The sequence below is a fragment of the Amblyraja radiata genome, chromosome 2 (genome assembly GCF_010909765.2).
Source record: "Amblyraja radiata isolate CabotCenter1 chromosome 2, sAmbRad1.1.pri, whole genome shotgun sequence".
Classification (NCBI taxonomy): domain Eukaryota; kingdom Metazoa; phylum Chordata; class Chondrichthyes; order Rajiformes; family Rajidae; genus Amblyraja; species Amblyraja radiata.
In genome coordinates, this window is record NC_045957.1 from 31,977,612 (window position 1) to 32,001,953 (window position 24,342).

The 24,342-nt window shown below is 44.9% G+C and overlaps 1 protein-coding gene and 1 long non-coding RNA gene across 6 annotated transcripts in view; one reads left to right on the forward strand and one right to left on the reverse strand.

Annotated features, from left to right (window-relative positions):
• Nucleotides 1–6,783: 6,783 nt before the first annotated feature.
• Nucleotides 6,784–13,704, reverse strand: LOC116988068. The gene is made up of 2 exons (XR_004415854.1): nucleotides 13,548–13,704; nucleotides 6,784–8,369 (listed from the first exon to the last, which is right to left on the reverse strand). It is a non-coding gene; the product is annotated as an uncharacterized LOC116988068 (long non-coding RNA).
• Nucleotides 13,705–13,818: 114 nt separating this feature from the next.
• Nucleotides 13,819–24,342, forward strand: part of dnajb6 (DnaJ heat shock protein family (Hsp40) member B6) — a 95,910-nt gene continuing 85,386 nt past the window's right edge. For 3 of the 5 annotated variants that reach the window (XM_033044488.1, XM_033044496.1, XM_033044506.1), the window contains exon 1: nucleotides 13,837–13,987. The gene's annotated coding sequence lies outside the window, so the exon portion shown is untranslated. Of the gene's footprint in view, nucleotides 13,988–24,342 lie in introns of all 5 variants that reach the window. The other 2 variants (XM_033044470.1, XM_033044480.1) reach the window with 2 other exon arrangements.

Below are 24,342 nucleotides of genomic sequence, written 5' to 3' on the forward strand. Positions count from 1 at the left end.
TCTGATGTACACGCTTCCATTCTCCTCAACGTGGCAGGCACAGAAGCCACACTACAGCACAGGATATCAACTATGCACCAGCTGAGCTTGATGTTGCGGGTAACATTGTGACCCCTGCGGAATCCATCCCGAGCCACAGTGTGCCTCCTTAGAAAGTTCCGACAGCTATGCCAGCTGCGAACTAACTTGGTCATGGAGCGCCACAGATTATTTTCACGTAACCAGAAGGAAGGCGAACCAGTCGAATCCTACATCAGTGCTCTGAAGAACATCGCTGGCAGATGCCAATTTGGTGACAAGGTGAGAGATGAGTTACTCCGGGATGAGGAGCTCACTCTAGTTAAAACCGAGCGTGCCTGTCGGGTTGCTAAGATAACCATCACACATACCAAGTCTCTAGGAGCCGGACCCCACTCCGCATACAGTATCGATGCGCTCTACAGATTTCCGCGCCAGCCACCGGCTGTGCCAGGGAAAGTTACCACCAAAATCATTAATAACTGTACCAATTGTGGTGGCTCGCATACATGGATCTGTGAAATGTGCCCCAATTTCGGGAAAAGTTGCCATTATTATAAAATTAAAAAACACTTTATTCGTTGCTGCCGCTCTCATGGGAACAAAGTTGAGACTAAACAACCTCTTCACGTTCTTCAGCTTAGACTTTCCCATGAGACCCTGGAGGAAGTTCCTGCACCTGCAGAAGCAGAATTGCTTGAGCACCAGGCTGGAAGTCTCAACATACATTCCTTGTCAGATCCGTCATGCAAACACAAGGATCCTATAACAGCACTTCAGATCAACAATGACAAGGTTATTGCAAAAATCGACACTGGGCTTGCTGTAATGTTTTGTCCTTATCAGATTACAAGAGAGTTCGAAAATCCGAAGTTGTTAGAAAAACAAGTGCCAAATTACTCCCATTTGGGGGTCCACCCGGTCAGAAGAGTGGAACTGCAATGCTATCTGGCTTCATGTGTTTACAACCTGGACTTTTTAATCGTCCTGTGGGAAAGTGGCCCCTCTGCTGGGCATTGATGCATGCCATGACCTGGGTTTGGCCACCTTCAGCAAAACAGTACATCAGCTCAACAATTCCTCTCACAGTACAAAGACCTCTTTGATAACAAACTTGGCAAACATTAAGTACACCATTGTAACTGACCCACAGGTCACGCCAGTTGTCTGTGCCCCTCACAGGGTCCCATATGCAATGCGAGACCGCATCCAGAACAAACTTAACAGGATTGAAACTCTAGGTGTGATTGCCCGTCAATGATCCATCTGCCTGGGTCTCAACCAAGGTTGCAGCAACCAAGAAAAACAAAGATGAAATACGAATTTGCATCAATCCCAAGGATTGAAATACTGCCATTAAATGCCCACACCACCCGATGCGCATGGTGGAAGAAGTTGCAGCACACCTGGGAAAAGCAACGGTATTCTCAGTCCTGGACGCAAAGAACTAATTCTGGCAAATTCCACTAGACCATGAATCCTCCATGTTGACCACGTTCGACACACCTTTCGGACGCTACAGATTTTTACGCATGCCATTTGGAATAAACCCAGCTAGTGAAGTTTTCCAACGCACCATGGAGTAGTTATTTTCCGGATACCCATGTGCTATCATTGTAGATGACATCCTAGTCGCTGGACAAATCGCCCAGGAGCACGACGCAAACTTAAAGCTGGTTCTGGACTGTGCCAGAGCAATCAACCTCAAGTTCAACCACCAAAAATGCAGGTACCGGGTCAACGAAGTGAACTACGTGGGTCATGTATTTACCAGTGACGGTCTCAAACCAAACCCCTCGAATACCATCGCTATCAACGAGCTGCCAGTACCCACGGACAAGACTGCATTATAACGGTTTCTTGGCATGGTAAATTACGTGGGAAAGTTCATCCCAAACTTCAGTGAACTCTCAGCCCCACTAAGGCAACTAACTCACAAAGACACAGACTGGTCCTGGCACGAACACCATCAGCGGGCGTTTGACACTCTTAAGCAACAGATGTCCTGCACTCCAACACTCGCTTACTTCGATGTCAAGCTACCTGTCACTTTAACTTGCAACCCCTCCCGATACGGACTGGGAGCAGCCTGTCTCCAGAACAATGGTAGAGGCCACAGACCCACACCATGACTGTCACAAAACTCGTCCCCAAGCTCGTTGAACTTGGACTGGCAGTGGGAGAGAGGCACACAACAGGGCTGTGACAGGCAGACCCTAGGTGGTGAGAATTGGCAGCCACACCTCTTCCTCACTAATCCTCAACACAGGCACACCACAGGGCTGTGTGCTCAGTCCTCTCCTGTACTCCCTGTTCACGCACCACTGTACTGCCAAGCACAGCTCAAACATCATCCTAAAGTTTGCTGACGACACGACCATCCTGGGCCTCATCACAGACAACAATGAGACGGCCTACAGAGAGGAGGTAAGGGCACTAAACAGCTGGTGCCAGGAAAATAACCTCTCTCCCACTGTCAGCAAAACTAAAGAAATGATCGTGGACTACAGGAGACAGCAGGGGAGTGGACACCTCCCCATCCACATCAGTGATGCTGAGGTTGAAAGGGTCAGCAGCTTCAAGTTCCTCGGTGTGCACATCACTGAGGACCTCTGCTGGACACTGCATACGGACACAATAACAAAGAAAGCCTGCCAGTGGCGCTCTTTCCTGAGAAGACTGAGGAACTTTGGCATGAACACCAGCATCCTTACAAACTTCTACAGATGCACCATTGAGAGTCTGCTGACGGGCTGCATCATAGTCTGGTACGGGAATTGTTCTGCCCATAACTGCAAATCACTACAGAATGGTGAAGGCGGCACGGCAGAACACTGGCAACTGTCTCCGGCCATTCAGGACATTTTTCACCGGCAGTGCCTGCAGAAGGCACACAGTATCATCAAGGACCACAGCCACCCACGTAGACTGTTTTCCTTGTTACCGTCAGGCAGCCGATACAGGAGCATGGCTGCACGTACCACCAGACTTAAAAAGTTTCTACCATCAGGACATCATGCTTCTGAACTTATAAATACATTTCACATCATATATGTTGATTATTTTATTATTGTCTTTTTACCTTACCAATGTCATTTTTATCTTATTTTATCCTTGTAATATTATTGCTAAGGTGACCCGTTGTCTTGTCAAACACATTTCATTGTACCGTTGATCCTGTGTTAACCTACATATGACAAATAAAACTGAATTGAATTGAATTGTGAAAAGCTGGCACGCCACTTTTCTGTCCATGGGGCGCCCGTTCATCTTCTCTCCGACAATGGCAGCCAATTCACCAGTCAGCATTTCAAGAACTTCGCTAAACGCTGGGATTTTCGCCACATAACCAGCAACCCCAAGTAACCTCAGTCCAATGGTTTGGCCGAACGTGCGGTGAGAAGTGCCAAACAAGTATGGAACGGTCCCATCGGGCCTGTTCCGACGTCTATCTCGACTTACTTAATTTACGGAACATTTCTCGTGATCCGATTCTGGGATCTCCTGCCCAGCGCCTTATATCAAGGCAGACTCGCACTACGCTATCTTGAGGGAAACAGATGTTACAACCACAAATTTATGCTCTGTGGTGATCCAGGCAAAACTCCAACAGCGACGCCATACCCAGATAAAATACTATGACAAGTCAAGCACACCGCTTCTGCCTCTGACCAAGGGTCAGGTTGTCCGCTTGCAAACGCCAAAAGGCTACGACTGGCTGGGCGTCATTCAAGGCACTACTCCTGAGCCGCGCTCTTACCTGGTCAGTGTTGATGATGCCACCTACAGACGTACCCGATAACACCTTCGGCCAGTCAATGAGCCAGTGCCGCCTCGACACTACCCTGACTACACAGCTGTGTCTCCACCACAGTCCAACGGATCCAGTCCCACGGTCCCACAACTGCCTGCTGACCCCGGTCCAGATGCTTTGCCCGCTGCTTCGCCTCCCCGGCCGCTGCCGAGGTGTCCATCCGGTCAGACCAGCCGTATCACTCCCTTCTCATATTCAATCTCCAGTGAATGAAGAAAACGGTGGATACCGTACGCGCGCAGGTCACGTCTGCAAGCCGAATCGAAAGTACAAGGACTGTCTCAAGTAAAGTGCACACCCCTCATATTGGTGTTTTTCTATATACTCCACTATATGCTTGTTTAATTATGATTTGCTTCTTTAAGAGGAAGGATGTAGATCAAACATATTATTCTCTGTCAATATAGCCTTCACCACACATATGTTATGCATGATACACATTCCACCATGTAATTCAGTCCGGGATCAGGAGTAGGAATGCAGTTACTGATAACAGCCTGCTCATCCCCTAGCTTGGCAGTCTGTAAGATGATGCAACGAGTGCAACAGTATGTATTATTCTCTCTGCATTGGTTTTAATAAATGCTTTGTGGTTCACCTGATACTTTGTAATGGTTTGATTACAAAACACTGAGGTACAGTGAAAAGCCTGTTTGTGTGCTGTCCAGTCAGAGAAATTACTATACATGAAATCATTCAAGCCATCCATAGTGAACAGATAAAGGATACAACATTCTGTGCAAGATATAACATTGAACAAGGATAACAGAGAATATTATAATTGTAGCAAATTCCATCAGTATGTGTTTTTGGGCAAGAGCAAAATGATTCAGTACAGCTAGTTCTGCGCTAACACGTGTTTTCACAAAGTGAATTGCATATAACACGATTGATGACTAATGGAATGCTATTGGCATCGTGTGCACCTAATTGGTTATAATGCAGTTTTGATCAGGAACGAGAGAATCACTTGAAAGTTATTTTGGAAAATGACAAACAGAAAAAAAGCTGCCCTGGGAAAAAAAATGTCCATGTCACCTCCCCAGAATAATCAAACATTCTGTCTCCAAAGAACAAACTGTTAAGGGCGTGTCCAACTTACGTGTCCTTGGCACGCAAATCACGTGCGTAGTGGCGCACGGGCATCGTGTGGCCTCGCGGAGCCGGTCTCACTGAGAAGCGCGGAGGGGTATGTAGTTGTGCGCGACATCACGTGGGGCTCCGAAATTTTTGTAGCGAACAAAATCTTTGCGGGCCAATGGCCTGTCGCGTAACTGACGGCCAAAGTGGGACAGGCGACGCAACGTCTCACCTCCAACAGCAGCAGAAGCAGGCAAACGATCGCCGAACTCGGCCTGGGGCTCACTGCCGTTGCGGTCCGGATCCGCCCCCACTTCTACTCCCAGAGCGGGGCCAAGAAAATTGAAGATAGACACAAAATGCTGGAGAGAAAGAATGGATGATGTTTCGGGTCAAGACCCTTCTTTCAGACTGAAGAAGGGTCTCGACCCGAAACATCACCCATTGCTTCTCTCCAGAGATGCTGCCGCTCCTGCTGAGTTACTCCTGCATTTTGTGTCCATCTTCAAATTACATCAAGCACTCAAGATGGCTGTGCGGGCACATGAAATCGCACGCGACCTTCGCGGGACCGTCGCGCCTCACCGCGACCATGAGGTCGCATAATTAGCGTGCCAAGGACACGCAAGTGGGACAGGAGCTTAACTTTCACTGCACGAGGTTATTGAAGTTTAGAAGCAATTGCTTCTATTGACACTTGTGCTGGATTACTCTATTACACAATGTAGCATGCAGCCTTTAGTACTTTTAGTTTGCAGTAAGTAAAATATGCTTATAGTTGTCTTTTTTTAAAATCCTGCCTGAAAGATTGTTAAGGGCTTGGACACGCTAGCAGCAGGAAATATGTTCCCGATGTTGGGTGAGTCCAGAACCAGGAGCCACAGTTTAAGAATAAGGAGTAAGCCATTTAGAACGGAGACGAGGAAACATTTTTTCTCAGAGAGTGATGAGTCTGTGGAACTCTCTGTTCGTGGAGGCAGGTTCTCTGGATGCAGGTGGAGGTAGGTTCTCTGGATGCTTTCAAGAGAGAGCTAGATAGGGCTCTTAAAAATAGTGGAGTCAGGGGATATGGGGAGAAGGCAGGAACGGGGTACTGATTGGGGATGATCAGCCATGATCACATTGATTTTGATTGCAACATGCGCCTTAATTTAGTTCAACAAAGAAACTGACAAGTTACTAAAGCTTGAAGGGCCGAATGGCCTACTCCTACACCTATTGTCTATTGTCTAAAAATAACTTTGTTATTGCGAGACTGCAACTCCCTCAACCCTAACGCCTTTCTCCCCATTGATACGATTGTTTTTATAATACGATTTTTATAGGCACTGTTGAGGAATAGATGGTGTTATGGAAGGTTATTACAACTTCAAACATGATGCAGCTCATGGTAAACTCCGAAATGGCTCGTATTGGGCTTGGTCTGAATCCAGGATAGAAATAAAAATTTTGTTATGTGAGGTTATAGGAAAAGTCCATTGAACTTAACATATTTAAGTCACCAGGATGGAATGGGATACATCCTTGGATTTTGAGGCACGTTTGGAAGGAAACTGTGGGAGCATTGGCCTTGATGATGAAATGTGGGGAGAATATAATAAAAAGAGATTAGGATTAATACAAATGGGTGGTTGATGCTGGGTCAAAAGGCCTGTTTCTGTATCTCTCTATGATTCTATAATCTTTCAATGGTCTTTGGTTAAAGAAATGGAGGCCATAGGTTTGGAGGGTGACAAATGTTCAACAAAGTGGGTAGAAAGATGCTTGGCAACTAGGATTCTTTCAATTTAATCTAAATAATGGAAGAGATTTTTTTTTTAAACATGGATCTAGGGTAGGATTAATAGTTACTTGGAAGAATTTTTTTTAAATTGGGGTAAGCCAGCACTGATGTGTTGCTAGCTATTCATGTTTAATGAATTAAATAGAATATTTTGATGAGGTAATGGATAGAATTGATGAGGTTAATGTAGTCACTGTAATCACTTCCATAAGGTTTTTGATAAAGTACCATGTCTTATCAGCAGAGTTGAGGCAAAACATAATAATATTGATGGCATGGACATAAAGTTGGCTTAGTAACAGACAACAGAGCGTCAGAAATGTAACCTTTTGTAACAATACTATTCATTCCTCAGCAGTGCTCTGTAAATAATAACAAAGCACCACATCCAGGTAGTTCTGCTATAACACTATAATGTATACCTAAGAAACAGTGTTAAGGCCATTGACTGTTATGGTTTATGACCTGGACTTTGGCCGCAATCCATAATTTTAAATTTGCATGTGACTCAAATCTGGCAGTTTTGCGAACTGTAAAGAAGATGGTGATAACCAGATATGTGGAAGATGAAAATTAATGCCAGAGGTGAAAAATGCAAAGATTTTCCAGGTTATTGTTGGGAACTTTTAGTGTCAGAGGATGGTATTTTACAGTTGAAACAGGTTGGCAAAAGTCTTTTGCTTTGTGAATGTTGAGTTTATTCTCATCCTCTCCTGCAGCTTCTCAAAGCACTTCATGATGGTGGATGTCAAGGCCACTGTACAGTAATCGTTAAGGAATGAGATCTTCTCTTCGGCACTGGGATGATAGTGGTCTTCGTGAAGCAGGTGAGTACCTCAGAACCGAGTAAGGAGATATCAAAGTTGTCCCAGAATACCCCCACTAGTTGGTCCGCGCACCTTCAAAGGACAAGGCCAGGGTCTCTGTCCGGGCCAGATGCTTTCCGTGGGTTCACTTTCAGGAAGGCCGATCTAATTTCTGCAACAGTGACCATGGGAAGAGGCACACTTGAGGCTGATGGGACAGTTGATATTGCTCCATTGGCCTTCTGCTCAAAGCGAGTATAGGAAGTATTAAGTTAATCAGGTAGGGCTCAAGTGGTGTTGCCTGACTTGACTTTGCAGCCAGTATTTAGACCTTGCCACATTCAGTGTGTATCCGAATGATTATACTGGGACTCACATTTGTCCTGGTATTGTCTCTTGGCATCCTTAATAGCTTTGCGAAGATCATAGCGAGCTTTCTTGTATCGCTCGGGATCATTTGACTTGCATGCAGCGGACCTGGCCTTACCTGTGAATGCACCTCATGGTTCATCCATGGCTTCTCATTGGGAAACACTTGGATTGTCCTTGTTGGCATATTCTCCTCTACACACTTGCTGATGAAGTCAGTTATGGCAGAGCCTTACACATTCAGGTTGTCTGCAGAATACCTGAAAATGGACCAGTCCACTGACTCAAAGCAGTCACGTAAGATGTATAGTGTGAAATATCAGGTGGGAATTAATGAAGGAATGCTACTTGAGGATGATGTATGGAAAGAGTCCTACATTCCATAAGAAGGATTTCATGCAAAGATACATGTTGTACTGAGGGTGAATCCCCATCACTGCCCCATCTGTGGAAGAGCCTGCAGTTCTCACATTGACCTCATTGCTGCGCTAGAGCCCAACTGAAAGAAACAATATTTAACACAATCTTTTAACAGGAATTCCATTTCTTAGAACATACAAAAGTACAGCACTAGAACAGGCCCTTCTGCCCACAATGTCTGTGCCGAACATAATACAAATATAAACAAATTTTATCTGCCAACGCATGATCTATTCTCCTCATTCCCTTCGAAAATGTAGTTTTGAATTATCCAGATAAAGAACTAAATATGAATTGTCACAAAAAAGAGCAATATTCTGGTTGAATTTTTTGAGAAGGGAACTGCAATCATGATATTTCTTTTAAATGCTTGGAGAAAGTGTTGGAGAGAATGACATCAAGTCAATTTATACATTTATTTTGCGAGAATCCACCAGTTGACACCAAATAACATTTACATATTGAAAAACATTTATAAAGAAAGCAAATGCCAAACACTTCTGAAATTAATCAGATCCATTTATGCAGCATGACCCTCCACTGTCCGTTAGATATATTACTCATCTGACATACAATAATGAGTGAGCAAAAATATCCTCTAACCTAACATTGGACTGAAGTCACTGTCATTGGAACCCATTGAAAATTCCATTGTACAGCCACGGACTTCATTGCTCTTGTTAGAGACTGACTGAAACTGAACCCAATGTCTCACAACCTCAGTATCCACAAGATATAATCCTTTTGATCTTCACACCATATATCAATTACATTACCTAGAATGCTGCTCTTGTCCCAGCTAATCTGCAGCTGAAACCCGCTTCCATACCTTTATGGTCGTGAGACTTGGCTATTCAAAATGATCCCTGACCTCACACATTCCATCCTCCATATACTTAAGACCACTCAAACTCTGCTGATCACACACTAATTTGTTAACCCATTTCCCCTGTGTTTTAGAAGGAACTGCAGATGCTGGAAAATCGAAGGTAGACAAAAATGCTGGAGAAACTCAGCGGGTGAGGCAGCAGCTATGGAGCGAAGGAAATAGGCAACGTTTCGGGTCAAACCCTTCATCAGACTGATGTGAGGGTGGGGGGAGCGCGGGGGAAGAAAGGAAGAGGTGAAGCCAGAGGGCTGAGGTAGAGCTGAGAAGGGGAGGAGAAAGTAAGGACTACCTGAAATTAGAGAAGTCAATGTTCATACCGCTGGGGTGCAAACTGCCCAAGCGAAATATGAGGTGCTGCTCCTCCAATTTATGGTAGTCCTCACTCTGGACATGGAGGAGGCCCAGGACAGAAAGGTCAGATTCGGAATGGGAGGGGGAGTTGATGTGCTGAGCCACCGGGAGATCAGGTTGGTTATTGCGAACCGAGCTGAGTTGTTCGGCGAAGCGATCGCCAAGCCTACGCTTGGTCTCACCGATATAGAGCAGCCGACATCTAGAGCAGCGGATGCAATAGATGAGGTTGGAGGAGGTGCAGGTGAACCTCTGCCGTACCTGGAAAGACTGCTTGGGTCCTTGAATGGAGTCAAGGGGGGAGGTAAAACGACAAGTGTAGCATTTCTTGCGGTTGCAAGGGAAAGTGCCCATAGAGGGGATGGTTCGGGTGGGAAGGGACGAATTGACCAGGGAGTTACGGAGGGAGCGGTCTCTGGGTCTCTGTCTCACCTCCTCCCGTCTGCTTTCCGCAGAGACCGCTCCCTCCGTAACTCCCTGTAACACCTCCTCCAACCTCATCTATTGCATCCGCTGCTCTAGATGTCAGCGGCTCTACATCGGTGACACCACGCGTAGGCTTGGCGATCGCTTCGCCGAACACCTCCGCTCGGTTCGCAATAACCAACCTGATCTCCCGGTGGCTCAGCACTTCAACTCCCCCTCCCATTCCGAATCCGACCTTTCTGTCCTGGGCCTCCTCCATGGCCAGAGTGAGGACCACCGTAAATTGGAGAAGCAGCACCTCATATTTCGCTTGGGCAGTTTGCACCCCAGCGGTATGAACATTTACTTCTCTAATTTCAGGTAATCCTTACTTTCTCCTCCCCTTCTCAGCTCTCCCTCAGCCCTCTGGCTCCACCTCTTCCTTTCTTCTTCCCACCACCCTCACATCAGTCTGAAGATGGGTTCCGACCCGAAACGTTGCCTATTTCCTTCGCTCCATAGAGGCTGCCTCACCCGCAGAGTTTCTCCAGAATTTTTGTCTTCCCTGTGTTTTACCTTGAGTTAAAAGTTTTTATCTTTGTTTGTTTATGCCTTATAAGATTAGTAATAACCCACATCTTCTGGACAATCTAGACCTTATTTGTCTACCAATAAGATAGGTCTATGGAGGCCACCATCTCCCTTGCACTACATTCAGCTCTGGATCACCTATGTCAGGATGCTATTATTAACAACTCAGCCTTCAATACCATAAATATCAAATAAACTAAAACTAATCTCTAAACTCCTGGTGCATCTGGCCTCTTGACATCCTGAACGGCAGACTTTAATTGGTTATAATTGGTCGTAAGATTTCCACCACCTGAACCTCAACATTGGTGCCCCTAAGGGTTGTATAGGCTCAGTCCCTTGCTCTACCCCCATGACTATGTGGCCATGTAACCAGCACAAAGAGATGGTGAATACAGTCCAGTCCATCACATGTTCATCATTTCCTTCCATATGGTCGATCGACACAACTCGTTGCTTCCAGGAGGTTGGTCATGTCATCAAGTATGCCTGTTATTCTGGTCATTCCCTTTTCTCTCTTCTATCTTTTGGAAGAAGATACACAGAAATCTAAATGAAGTGGGCAAGTAAAGACACCTGGTTTAAAATATCACATGGCAGGTGGGTGGTTCAGTGAAGTGCTTTTCAGGCAGGGCTTTTGTATGCTTCTACAACATGGATGCAATTTCTCATCCAATCCTTCTTCTCCACCTAGACATGGGACAAGAGTCAGAGGGGATATATATTTTCATAGAAACTTTAAGCACATTCTCAAATCTTTTCCTCTGTCAGGTAATTTCTTCCTGTGAATAGAGTGTAACTTTTGGGAGTCTGATGTGAGGCAGGTGAACTACATCGCCTTGATCTTAAACAGGGTCCCAACTTGAAACTTAGACATAAAATACTGGAGTAACTCAGCAGGTCAGACAGGATCTTTGGAGAAAAGGAATAGGTAATGTTTCAGGTCGAGACCCTTCTTCAGAAGCTGTTCCTTACTACATTTTGTCATGTCTTCGGTGTAAAGCAGCATCTGCAGTTCCTTCCTGCACGCTTCACCTATCCATGTTCTCCTGAGATGCTGCCTGACCTGCTGAGCTACTCCAGCACTTTGTATCTTCTTCTGAACTACATGGCCAGTTTAATGAAGCAAAGGAGTGTGATGAGGGTCTCAACCCTGGGCATGTTGGCCTGGAAGAGGAATGTTGGTTCACTTCTTCCAGTGAATTGGGAGGACCTTCCACAGCCTGCGTTGGTAATTATTTTACCAGTATCTTGAGACATTTTCTGTATGTCATCTAGATCTCTATCAACTGTTGGACCATGTGTTTTGGGCCAATCTGAGGCTGTGCTGGCAGATTGAAGGAGGTGCTGAATTTCATCATCTGAGACATGGGAATCTCCCATTGCCAAGGCATGCCATGAAACCCTTGTGTATTGGACGGGATCTGGAACAACCTCTCCCAATGCCCAAGGTAAACTATGGCATTGTGTGTTGGAACTACAAATGCTGGTTTAAACCGAAGATAGACACAATAAGCAGGAGTAACTCGACCCAAAACATCACCTATTCCTTTTTTCCAGAGTTGCTGTCCGACACGCTGAGTTACTCCAGCTTTTTGTGTCTATCTTCAGTTTTAACCCATGATATTATCTGAAGAATGGTCCCAACCTAAAGCATCACCAATCCATGTCCTTCACATAGGTGTTACAAAACTTACCTTCAGCGGCGCTGTAATTCTGCCACTGGCCGTGTGCGCGATTTTGGCGCGTTTGAGGGGGGGGGGGGGGAGGGGTTAAAACGGGGTTTTTCCCCCGACCTGGTCCTGAATTATATTTGTTGGAGTGCAAGATTTTGCTAAAGAATCGTTCCTACGGCCGTTCTGTGTGTTTTTAAAAAAAATTCACCCGACAAGTTAATCGCTGGAATGATTTTAAAAGCAGCTTCTGAAGCCGTCAATGCCGACAACTGGGACGGATTTTATGGAGGACCAGGTAAAAGAAAGTCGTTTATTTTTATGTATAAAAGTGTTTCTTAAATGTATTTAATTCACATTTTAAGTTGCGAAACGGTGATTTTTCCCCCCGAAGAACCGGCAGTGTATTTGCTGCAGATATGGGGGTATAAATTCACCGCAACCTCAATGTTCTAAATGGTCCCATTCCAGAAAATCCCACTCGCAAGCTGATTTAAATGGCCATTAATTTACAGGTATTAAACATTAAATTCCTTCCATTTGGCCTATAAACCCATGACAATGAGATTTAAAAATTATGTTATATTCTGAATTCTTGTGTGAATGTTATTTGGACACTTAGGCTATTTAAAAATGTTAATCTATTCTTAAGAAATGGATAGATGTTTAGATCTAGTAATTGAATTTTGTAATTAGCTACAATTAGGTAACTAACTAATTATATGCTTTAATTTCAAGTCATCTAAGTAAGATTGTTTATTTATTTGTTTCAGAATGCTTCAATCTATAATAACTGAAAATTTCTTTCAGTTCTCTTAAATTTTAAGAAAGTTATCAGCCTTTAAATGTTCTCAATCACAGCTTTGGTGTTAAGTCAATGAAAAAGCAATAGGGAACAAGATATCAATTTCCGAGTATGAAAATGGCCATAACTTTTTTAAGGTACACAAAAATGCTGGAGAAACTCAGCGGGTGCAGCAGCATCTATGGAGCGAAGGAAATAGGCAACGTTTCGGGCCGAAACCCTTCTTCAGACTTCTTCATAACTTTTTTAATACTGAAGATATGAAAGTGAATTAGGTGTCAAATTAAACTTCTTTTTATGCTTTATCTGATGGGATAAATTAAAGACTTGATTTTTAAAATCTCAAAATTTTGTAACATTGCTACTTCACAGCTGCTGCCTGACCACACCCCGCCCTCACCTTTCCTTTGTGTCTTTTTTTTTGTTGTAAACCAACACCTGCAGTTCCTTGTATTGATAGTCATCATCGTCCTGGTCAGAGAAGGGGGGGAAAGCACAGCAACAACAACAACAATGGATTGGAGACTAATGCAGAATACCTACAATGGAGGGAGGGGTGGGGAGGCTCAGCGACTCCTTCCTTCCATCCCCAACTGGCGGTAGAGGGCCAGGGTCTCTCCAGAGCTGCCCTGTCTGTCTGTCTGCCTGCCTGCCCCGCTGAGTTACTCCAGCATCTATCTGCGCATTCCTTCCTCCGCACCAAAGATTACCTCTATGATCTTTGCTCCGCACGGTATTTGTCCCCCTCCTCGCACCTTCCAGAATATTCCGCTATGACGTCACGACTACTCCAGTGACGTGCCGCCGACACAATAAGAGGGGCGGAAGTGAGGACAGAAGCTTATTGCCGCCCCCATCCCCCCGCTCCGTTGGCTGCCGGCGGATGCTTCTGGACGGTTCCGTGGCATTTACCAGCGGCGACTGAAACGGTTGTTGGTGTCGCTGCTGAGAGGAGGAGGAGGAGGAGGAGTAGTACTTGGGAGGTGAGCACTCACTCCCCGTGTCGCGGCACCAACCGAAACACGCTCTCGGAGCCCGGGCGACAAAATGGGAGCCAGCACCCAGGCCGCCCGGCGTTGGACTCCCCTCGCTGCCGTCCTTTATGGCTTAGGGGTGGGGGGGAGAGAAGAGGGCTGCTGGTGTCCTTTACATGCACCAGGCCTGGGGCTGGACATCGGCGAGTCCGCCCGCCCGCCCATCTGTCTGTCTGTCTGTCCCCTCCGTGCGGAGAGGCTGCCGCTTCTCTTCACTACCCGCAGCAATCTCGGCTTTACGGGATTGCCAGGCTCGGCCTCCCGCCAGCCCGGCCATTTTGCAACCATGTTGTGACTTTGTGATTAAACTCCCTTTGTGTTATCACTGCCCCCCCCCCACCCCCACTCCTCGCATCACCAAATCTAAATAAGGGCCCCGGCTTAAAACGTCGTCTGTCCATTAAACGTCGTCTGTTCATTGTAGGCCCCCCACCCCCCCCATGTTTCCTGACCTGCTGAGTTAATCCAGCGCTGTGCGTTCTTCCTCAAGATCCCAACATCTGCGGTTGTTTATGTCATCAAATCTATTCATTCTGCTTCACCTCTTCTCACCAGAACACAGGAACTGAAAAAGTTACAGCTGCTTGTTTTACTTCTCACTGACCTAGCTCACTAGATTTTCTTTTTGTACCGTCTTCAGATTTTTTAAACTTTAATTTATTGTTTAAAGATGTGCGGGGCATTTTTTTATTTGCTCTGAGTGGTGGACGCCAATAGTAGTGGTGGAGGCAGAGAAGCGTTGACGAGGCTTAAGTGTAGATTAATTTAACTTGGCATCATATTTGGATATTGGCCTGAAGGGTCAGTTCCTGTACTGTACAGTTCTATACTTCCCCCTCATGGCCATCTACCTGCTTTAGACCATTTCATTTTAAACCACCTTAACTTTTCCACTGCCCTTTCTCACTCTAACCCCCCCCCCCCCCTTGAACGTACAGCCCTCCACTCACTCTGCAACTGAGAGAATGGAACGGCTGGGCTTGTACACTCTGGAGTTTAGAAGGATGAGAGGGCATCTTATTGAAACATAAGATTGTTAATGGTTTGGACACGCTAGAGGCAGGAAACATGTTCCCGATGTTGGGGGAGTCCAGAACCAGGGGCCACAGTTTAAGAATAAGGGGTAAGCCATTTAGAACGGAGATGAGGAAACATTTTTTCTCACAGAGAGTAGTGAGTCTGTGGAATTCTCTGCCTCGGGTGGAGGCTGGTGAATACTTTCAAGAGGGAGCTAGATAGGGCTCTTAAAGATAGCGGAATCAGGGGATATGGGGAGAAGGCAGGAACGGGGTACTGATTGGGGATGATCAGCCATGTTCACGCTGGCTCGAAGGGCCGAATGGCCTACTCTTGCACCTATTGTCTCTACCTGTCTGAGGCCAGGCGCCAACTCTCAGACACCTCCTACTGATCCTCGGACCATGACCCCACAGACGAGCACCAGGCCATTATCTCTAACACCATCATGGCTTCATCGCTTCCGGCTCCCTGCCTCCCAAGCCTCCAACCTCATGGTTCCCCAGCCCCGCACGGCCCGATTTTACCTTCTCCACAAAATCCACAAACCTGACTGTCCTGGCAGACCCATTGTTTCTGCTTGTTCGTGTCCCGCCAAACCTATTTCCACATACCTAGACTCCATCCTTTCTCCCCCCCCCCCCCCCGGTCAAATCTCTCCCTACCTATATTCAAGACATCTCACATGCTCTTCGTCTCCTCCATGACTTCTGTTTTCCAGGCCCCCCCTCCCTCATCTTCACCATGGATGTCCAGTCACTCTACACCTCCATCCCCCACCAGGAGGGTCTTTAAGCCCTCCGTTTCTTCCTCGACCGCAGAACAAACCAATCCCCGTCTACTAATACTCTCCTCCGCTGGTCCTTACTCAACAACTTTTCCTTTGACCACCCTTTTCCTCCAAATCCAAGGCGTAGCTATGGGCATGCGCATGGGCCCCAGCTTCTTTGTTAGGTACGTCGAACAATCCTTGTTCAAGGCGTACCGTGGCTCTATCCCCGAACTCTACCTCCGCTACAATGACGACTGCTTTGGTGCTACCACCTATCCGTTTCACCACTAACTTCCATCCGGCACTCAAATTCACCTGGACCATTTCCGACATCTCCCTACCTTTTCTAGACCGCACTATCTCCGTCGCAGATAACCCACTACTGACCGACATTTTCTACAAACCCACTGACTCCCACGGCTATCTGGATTACACTTCTTCCCACCCTGTTTCCTGTAAGGATTTTACCCCCCCTACTCCCAATTCCTACGCCGTATCTGCACCTAGGATGAGGTGTTCCAAACCAGGGCATCGGAGATGTCTTCATTCTTTAGGGTACGGGGGTTCCCCTCTTCGACTATAGATGAGGCTCTCACCGGGGTCTCCTCTATATCCCGTAGCTCAGCTCTCACTCCCCATCCCACCCCCACTCGTAACAAGAGAGTTCCCCCCCCCCCCCCCATGTCCTCACCTTCCACCCTACCAGCCATCACATACAACGGATAATCTTCCGCCATTTTTGCCACCTCCAACGGGATCCCACCCCTGGCCGCATCTTCCCATCTCCTCCCCTTTCTGCTATCCGCAGAGTCCGCTCCCTCCGTAACTCCCTGGTCAATTCGTCCCTTCCCACCCCCTCCCCTGGTACTTTCCCTTGCAACCGCAGGAAATGCTACACGTCGCTTTACCTCCCCCCCTCGACTCCATCCAAGCACCCAAGCAGTCTTTCCAGGTGAGGCAGAGGTTCACCTGCACCCCCTCCAACCTCATCTATTGCATCTGCTGTTCTAGATGTCAATTGCTCTACATCGATGAGACCAAGCGCAGACTTGGCGATCGCTTCGCCCAACACCTCCGCTCAGTTCGCATTAACCAACCTGATCTCCCGGTGGCTCAACACTTCAACTCCCCCTCCCATTCTGAATCCGACCTGCCTGCCCTGGGCCTCCTCCATGGCCAGAATGAGTCCCACCGCAAATTGGAGGAGCAGCACCTCATATTTTGCGTGGGTAGTTTACACCCCAGTGGTATGAACATTGACTTCTCCAATTTCAGGTAGTCCTTGCTTTCTCCCTCTTTCCCCTCCCTTTCCCAGCTCTCCCACAGCCTACTGCCTCCACCTCTTCCTTCTTCCCCCCCCCACCCTCATGAGTGAAGGTCTGGACCCAAAACGTCACCTATTCCTTCGCCTCACCCGCTGAGTTTCTCCAGCATTTTTGTCTACCTTTGATTTTTCCAGCATCTGCAGTTCTTTCTTAAACAGTTCTATGTGAGTAATCAGTCATGGGTTTCCTATGTTTCTGGTGTTCCTGTGTTTTTAGTCAATGTGTTTCTGTTACATATGGTTTCAAGTCTGGATCTGTTGGCTGTCTAGAAGTTAGCAAATGCAGATTATTTCTGATTCACTACTTCAGGAATGTAATAGTTACTTAGGAGAAAGTGGCACAGGGATTTCTTGCCAAGAGGCATCACCAACTGGAGTTTGAAAATGATGATAACAAGTTGTTTCAATATTTTAACAGGGATATTTGTATAATAATTTGATTTGAATGAGTTGTAGCTACATGGCAGCAACTAGTCTGTCGGCTAAGACATCATCATTCCCGACTGGTGCGCCTCATAATCTATCCTGCTCCTTTCCCTTCTTTCAAATTTATCTCCCATCCTCATTTCACTTTTATTCCCCCTCTTTATTCTTTCCCACCTGCTGCCTTCCACCCACACCCCTCCCTCAGACTTTACTCATCCCACTCCTTATCTGACAGTTTTGTTTTGTTTTCACCTAACTTTTGTCACTTGGTCCACCCATCCACAACTAAAACCTCACTATCTTTATCCAACTATTACTTTCCAGGTTTTGTCCCATCCCCACCACTCTACCAATTTTCTTCCACGTACTCCAATCAATCTGAAGCATCCTGACCAAAAACGTGACCTATATATTCCTTCTACTGATGCTGCTGGACCTGCTGAGTCCCTCCATCACATTGTGTTTTGCATCAATATGTTTGTTTTTTTTATCTTAAGAACTCTTTGCGGATTGCAGCGAGGGAAGAATTTGCACAAAAACGCGTCTTGGCCTCGTAAACTTTCAAATGACCAGTTTTTATAGAAAGAATATAAAAAGTTGAAAGCTTAGGGCATAATAATAATAATAATAAATTTTATTTATTGGGCGCCTTTCAGACATCTCAAGGACACCTTACATAGATTAACAGGAATATAAACATATAATCAGAATAAAATAAATAATAAAGACATCACAGAAACACAAATTAAAAACAGAATTCAGTCCAAAAACAAAAAATCAAAAACACAATGTGAAGAGAAGCAGCGGCAGCTAAAGAGCGCCAGCGTCCACTCTCCCTTCACGGCAGCCATCTTGGACAAAGACTAACATGATTACCATACAGACAAAAAATCATCCCCCCAACAATGGATACCACTGTGGGGGAAGGCACAATGTCCAGTCCCCAACCCCAAGTTCACCCCAAAGTCAGGCCTATTGAGGCCACCGCAATTGCCTCTACGTAAGGGCATATATATGGAATCATCTTTATAGCTTGTGGGTGTAAGTATCTTGCCAGTCCAGCTCTTTTCTCGGGAGATACTGTGTGTCATGTGACTCATTTGTATCATTCTAAATCGAATCAATGGGTTATGGATTGAAGTCATCCTCCACAGATTTGAGTACAAATCTCGATTGACTCATTGCTCTAATGAGTGCCACACCTTTAGCAGTGTACATTTTTAGATGTGACTTTATGATGAGATTCTGTTCCCATTCATTGAGATGCAAATAATAGCCATGTGCTTTCAAAGGAGAGTATAATCACAGTCGTATGACATGGAAACGGGCTGTTTCTGGCAGATCGTTCCATTTGCCACCACCTTCCTTGCATTTTCTGCTCTCACTTTAAACCTGGACCCTCTAGTATTAGATTTGCTTATCTTGCAAAAAAATCTGATCATCGATGTTATTTATGTCTCTCAAAACTGAAGTTCCCCAGCATCCTTTTCTCCAGGGAAAAGCATCTCAGTTTATCCAGCAATAAATGAACTACCAGAGGAACTCAATGTTTGAGAAGCATCTGTGAAGGCAGAGGGATAGTTACCTGGAAGGTGATAACTGGAAACACAAAGCTGCATAAGCTGGAATCCGATAAGTAAGGGACGATAGGCAGATGGAACCAGATTGGGAGGTGATTGACATTAGGTGGGGGGACAAAAAGAAAGAAAGGAGCATGAATGCAAGTTACCTAAATTAAAAAATTGGATTGAGTGAATGGTTGGCAGATTTTGGAGAAAATGCAAACTGAGGCTCCATCGACCACAATAAATAAGAAGCCATACTTCTCTAAAAAATGGTGACCTTTCAAGAAGCTGGTTGGGAGGAGGCGCAGTTACTGTAGCTGTGGGAATTGGTAGGTTTATTATAAATGTCAGTAGATAGTTTGTCTCCAGAGATGGAGATAAATATCCTGACAACGGGTAGAGATATTGGAATTGGTGCCAGTGAGTTTGAGGGCAGGGTGGAAGTTTGTGGTGAGGTTACAAATGTGTTCAATATTAGTGCAAGGAGGCATCATCAATGCAGTCATCGATAAAGCGGCAAAGAGTTGGGGAATAGTGCCAGAGTAGATTTGGAACAAGGACTATTCCATGCAATCCTCAAATTAATTTGAACTGCTTATGATGACTCTACTTTTTCAGGATCTGTCTCCATCAGTAGATAAGCTATCTGAAAATCTACTATAAACCCACGGATGTCTACTTTAAACCCACTGTCTCAGTCATCCACGTTGATACAAATTGATGATTCCAAAGCTGAGAATTTCCTCCAATTGACTGCAATATTTATTGTATTGTACTAGCGTATACAAAAGCTTATTTTTACTTTGCAGAAAACAAGTTATTAGCACTAGAAAAAAAATCAATTTTCACCACTTTATTTGTGGCTGAAATGTTTTGAGGAGGGCCACAAGATTCATTTTTAGTTTAGAGATACAGCATGGAAACAGGCACTTTTATCCACCGACTGCTCCGACCAGCGATCCCCGTTCACTACCACTATCCTACACATTCGAGGGACAATATACAATTTTACCATGCCAATTAGCTGAGTTAAAGCCATAATTCTACAAAGTAGAAGATTGCACTTCAACCACTCGGGTGGTGACCCTCCCCATTCTAATGCTTTGTATGTTGTGATATATACAATATGCATTTGAGTTACTTTGTAATATCCAGCAATTAAAATCACTTTTTTAGAAGCTTGAACTAGTTTTGGAATGGTGTGGATAGGATGAATGAAGAAATCCAAATCCTGATTAGTCTAGGAAGCAACTGTGGTCCTGATTAATGTCATACAGTATTTTTAAGAAGGAGCTGCAGATGCTGGAAAAATCGAAGGTAGATAAAAATGCTGGAGAAACTCAGCGGGGAGGCAGCATCTATGGAGCGAAGGAATAGGTGACGTTTTGGGTCGAGATCCTTCCTCAGACAGTAACTATCTTTTTGTACATGAATATTTGTTACAACTAGAGGCCTAACTCCTCTTTTCAAGGAATTTCATACTTCTGTGTTTGCACACAGTGTGGCCATCTGCTTCAAGTTTTGCATTGAAAATGAGCCACCTTCTGTCTATGTATTCCACTTGGACATGCTAAAATTTAACCCTGGTCCTCCCCAAAGATCATAGAGTGGAGCAAGATGGTCCACTCCTGCAAAATGCAATGGACTAACGTGTAGTATGGAACGGGGCGGGACGTTCGCCATTTTAGCAAACCCGACTCGACCTCTGGAATGTGTAATCAGCAAAGATCATAGAGCGGAGTCGGGTCGGGTTGGTTTCTTTATTTGAAAATAGAAATTAGGAAAACTATCAAGGGGATGGTATGGTAATTGAAAAGTTTCTGAAATACTAACTTAGAATGGAATCGGAGCATGCAACCATTGTCTTTTTTGAGGAGGACGGATGAGAGCTTTGGCTTACAGCCCAGGATGGAATTAATTTTAGCAAATGTTTGCTTGCTGTCAGAGTAATATTTCAATGGCCTGCATTATCTGCAATTCAAACATTAAAATTGGCATGAAGGAGAGGGCAATGCTTAGGAAGGAACTGCAAATGCTGGTTTAAACTCAAGATAGACACAGAATGCTAGAGTAACTCAGTGGGACAGGCGGCATCTCTGGAGAGAAGGAATGGGTGATGTTTCGGATCGAGACCCCTCTTCAGACTGAAAGTCCCTTTCCCGTGCCTTATACTCCAGTTTATGTACTTCATCCCGCGTTGAAACCGATCCCGGGGTGTATTAATCACCAGTAAATACACACTTCATTCCCTTCTTTTCATTACTTATATGACAGTTTCTAAAATTGGCGCACACTATGCTTTGGGGCCCGTTTGAATGGGTGAAAAATACAGCAATTCCAAATCTCGCTGCACTTAGCCCAGTAGAGTTATTTTCTTTACTCGTTTCAATGCATGTAAAAGCAAATGACAATACAACATGAAGATTCTTGTCTCCAACAACCAAAAAAGCTTGTAATGATTAGCATTGTTTTAACATTTCGCCTTTTCATTTTGGATTGAATCAATAAAAGTGATAAACGTTTAAACGGAATTCAAAATATTTTTTTAATTAGGGTAGCATTTTGGAGATTTGTAGAGATATGGCACACTTAATGTTGAGGCGCCGTTACTGTAATCCGATGCTTAAAATGCCTGCATTTTAAAATCTAAATTTCTTTGCTGTAAAATAAATAGTTACACATGGTCATAACTGGTTACCCTATATTCTGCTAATTAGTATTCATATATATATATTTTTTTAAATCGCGTAAATGATAAATTGCAGGAACAACGTGTTTTTTAAGAGTTTACTTCAGTTGTGATTAGTTAACGGTGTAAACCATTTGAAATAGAAACCAATTATATTTTCCCAAAACAAGAATCGAGAAAAAATGTCCTGAGTGCATAAATTCCTAATTCACAATCAAGACACTGCATCAAGAAACATTGGATTATAATTTGATTTTAGACTCCCAATACGATCCATTAGGAACTGCGACAGTTCTGCATGCGGCATGCACTTGGACAAATGAAATGCATCGGTCTTTAGCGATTCAGAACTGTGTTCTGCATTGCAACAATTTCATACATATTGAGCTAGGAGCTGAAGCGAGCGTCTAGTTTTAGAGCACGGCACAATTATAGGTAATCAAAAGAAAAATAATTAACTTTATCTAACACCTGGGTGAGAAGGGCCTCGACCCGAAACGTCACACATTCATTCTCTCCAGAGATGCTGCCTGGCCCGAATTGCTGAGTTACTCCAGCTTTTTGTGTCTATCTTCGGTGTAAATCAAAGATCATACAGCGGACAAGATAGTCCACTCCAAAGATCATAGAGCGGACGCCATGACTAAAGATCATAGATTGGAGTGGAGACGGAAGCCGGTTACGGAAATGGCGCTGAGAATTACCCATGACCTACTACGGCTTTTTCGACGAGTGGGCTATCTTGCTCCGCTCTATGATCTTTGGACCTCCCTAACTTGCAGCTGCTTTTGTATACCTTCCTGCCAAAAACATCCTAAAGCAATTCACAGGCGATACCAAACATAACAATCAAACCATAGCGGGGGGCAGTAGCCAGAGAGTTGGTTAGGGAAAGATTGCTAGTCATAAAGAAATGTAGGGAGCAATTTCAGAGATTTAACATCAAATTGTAATACCTTCAATGGAAGAGCAATTATGTTGTGCTCAATGAAAGGCAAAATAGAAGTACATTTCTTGGAAGTTGCAAACTGGAAATCTTAAAATCCAGAACAGTGAGCCCAAGGATGATTGTTGGAGTATGCATTTGAATGTGAGGAGTGAAATTGTAGATCATCTCGGGTTTGAGGTAAGAATGAAGAAGACTGGTATCTACTTGTATTCTCAATTTGGACCTCCCCTGTTCCCACCCTTCCCCATTCTCCAGTTGCTTTCTTTTCATGCACCAACAGTGAAGCTGCCTGCTGGGGCTTGCCCACTTTATGGCTTCTCACTAATTACTAATCGCCCTACTGGTCCCATTAATCAAACAGCCCAGAGCCTGTAGTTTATTTTGAGACTCTATTTCGACCTATTTTGAGATATTGTTAAATTTGCTTATAACACGAAGATGGGCAAGGGATTAAGTTTATGTAGATGATGTGACGAGACTAGATGGGAATATTGTTAGCTTCAGTGAAAGGGCAAAGATCTGGTAATCTTGCAAAACATAAATGCAAAAAATGACATTGCAGAACTCTTGGGATTCAGAGGTCTAGCTATCCTAGAGTATAAACCACAAAAGATCAGCATCAGCTACTGTATGCAGTTCGGGTGGCACAACTATCTACCGGCTCACATGATGCAGTTTAAATCCTGACTGCTGGTGCTGTTCATGTGGAGTTTGCACATTCTTGTGTGTGCGTGGGGTTCCCTCTGGTGCTTCTATACCCACCATGTCTCAAAGTATGCTGGCTGTTGGGCTAAGTGCCTACTGTAATACCTTGCCTCTGATCCATGTAAGCAGTGGGAGAATTGGAGTGGTGGAGGGGGGAGTTGATTGTTGTAAGGGAAAATAAGGAATATTAATAAGAACTGAATGTTGCTTAATGCCAAGGGGAATTAATAGAGGTCATGCTTCAGTTATATAGGACATTGAGGTCACAAACATCCTTGTGTTTGTGCAATACGACACTGCATTCTGCGACACTGTTTGACTTGTTCTTGTAATTGGAAAATCCCATAAGAATTTTATGGGACAATGAGTGAAGGGTAAAGATGTTTGCGTCCGTGTAGCAAAGCAGTGTTTTACATTTGTGTTTACTCCTGAACAAGACTACAGTGTGCTTCACAATTGGTTAAGGAGAGGGACTATAATTTTGGTAAGTTAAGCCTGGGCAGGACATAATGAATGGTAGTACCCTTGGCAGTGCTGTGGAACAGAGACCTATGTGTACAAGTACGTATAGTTTCTTGAATGTGGCTACATGGGTAAACAGGGTAGTGAATATAAGATGTTCAAAAGGGAACTGCAGATGCTGGAATATCGAAGGTACACAAAATTGCTGGGGAAACTCAGCTGAGCAATTTTGTAGAGCAGGGCCTGGAACTCGTCTTGGTTCTCGTGCCCGGCCTGGCCCTGGCTGTAGACTCGTCAACTCGGCCATCGCCTGGGCTCGAGTCCAGGCCCCGACTTCATCTCTGGGCTCGTCCCTGACCCTGGTCCCAGGCTCATCCTTGGTTCCAGTGGGGGCT